Raw genomic sequence first — 2093 nt, 5'->3', positions numbered from 1 at the left:
CCCTTGACCGGAATCGAACCTGGGACCCTTGAGTCCGCAGGCCAACGCTCTACCCACTGAGCCAAACCAGTCAGGGCCATGACCTTCCTTTTAGAAATCTTCTTGCTATTTCTGCTTTTCCCCAAGCCAGGAGTAGTGCCTTAGCCATCAGTCTGTGCACAGAACACAATGTGGTATTCAGGAAAGACATTAATTGTATGAATGAATAAATAAATGAATGAATAAAGGTTTCTTGACTCCCTTCTAGAAATCTTTTTCCTTTGTTTGAAGAAGTAAGGCTGACTTGCCTAAGGGTCTACTACATTTGCTCACTATTCATACCAGCCCGGCCAGCATGGCTCAGTGGTTGAGCATTGACCCAGGAACCAAGAGGTGGTGGGTTTGGTTCCCACTCAGGGCACATGCCTGGGTTGCGGGCTCCATCCATGTTTCTATCTCTCTATCCCTCTTCCTTCCTCTCTCTCTAAAAATCAATAAAAACATATTATTAAAAATATCTATAATAATAAAAGCGTAATATGCTAATTAGACTGAACGTCCGGGACAAAGCTGCAGTAGGCGGGGGCCGAGGCAGAGGCATCAGAGGCCCCCGGTGGCAGGAGGGGGCTGGGGCCAAGGCCCTTGCACGAATTTCGTGCATCAGGCCTCTAGTTCATACTATAAGGCACTATAGCCTAGTGGTTAGGCATACAGGCACTGGTACCTGGGTTCCAATCTAAGGCTTGCCACCTAATAGCTGTACAACATCAGATAAACTACTAGCCCTCTCTGTGCCTCAGGTTCTCGTTGGTGGAGTCTGGGTGCTGTGAAGAGTTGAGTGAGCTGGTCCTCATGAAGAGTGGCTTTATGTAAGGGCTAATCTTGTGTCAGCTCAACTGGGCCCAGGATGCTCAGGTACCTGGTGGCCTGCAGGCCTTTCCTAGGCTTCTCTCTGGAGATTGGTTATCTGCTCCCTCCCTCTCCTCATTCCTAGGACCCCCACCGGATTGTTGGTTCCCCTTAGCCCTGCCCACACCGCTCAGTCCATGAGCCCTGTGTGGCATTCTCTTCCAGTCCCCATTTAGAACATGCCATCTCTCCTGCCAGGACCCTGCCCCACCTGGAATGCACCCCCCAACCTCATCACAAACCTGGACCTTGAATTTGAGGCAGAGTAAAGGGAGTCTGGGCTGCGGGGAGAGAAGGTAGGGTGACCAGAGGGAGGATGGGGCCGGTGGGTGTCTCAAGAACATGGGGAAAGAGGCTGATGTGAGCGGCAGGCCATCCAGCCCAATAGAGCAGGACAGACAGGTGGACACAGTCTGGGGGCCAATTCTATAATCACGTCCTAGATGACAAAACTGAGGCTCGGAGGGCTTTTCTGCTCTTTCGGCCTCCCCTGTTTTGGAGGAAGGCAGAGGAGCTGGGTGACAGGGAGGGGAGCAGGGTTGGGATGGAGTGAGACTAAGAGGAGCAGGGGTCTGGGGTCTGTTTATTAGCTCTAATTGCTGTCTCCTGGGCTGAATTAGACAAAATTACAGCAGCCCTTAAGGACAATGGGCTCCGGGCTTGTCTGCAGAGTGAGCTGGCAGGGGCAGGGAGGGGGCAGGGCCTGGGGGCCACCTCTCCACAAAGGAACGCTCCGATTGGCTAGGCAGGAGGCGGTGGGGGAAGCTGTGGCCGGTCCCACCTTGCAGGGCTGTGCAGAGGCCCAGTGAATTCAGGACCATAAAAGCCAATTAAAGATGCTAGGGGACCCAGTGGGCCACGAGGGAGGGGGAAAAGGGAGGGGAGAGGGAGGGAACCAGCCTGCCTGATAGGGACGATTAGGAGAATACAGATGAGGAAACTGAGGCACTGAGAGGGCAGTGATGGCCCAAAGTCACAGAACAGGAACAAGTTGCAGCCAGGATTGGAAGTCAAGGCAATGTGACCACAGAGGATAGGAAAGGGGGTGGGGCTCCTGCAAGGGGGTTCCGCACACAGAAGAGGGATGAAGAGGCCTCTATTCTAGCTCAACACAAAAGGCCACTTAGAGAAATGAAGCGTTCAGTTTCCTGGGGGAGTGGAGGTTAGTCTCAAACTCAGAACCTCCCCCCCCACCCCCCCACCCC

Source organism: Myotis brandtii, unplaced genomic scaffold (assembly GCF_000412655.1).
Source record: "Myotis brandtii unplaced genomic scaffold, ASM41265v1 scaffold122, whole genome shotgun sequence".
Classification (NCBI taxonomy): Eukaryota; Metazoa; Chordata; class Mammalia; order Chiroptera; family Vespertilionidae; genus Myotis; species Myotis brandtii.
This window is presented reverse-complemented; position numbering follows the sequence as displayed.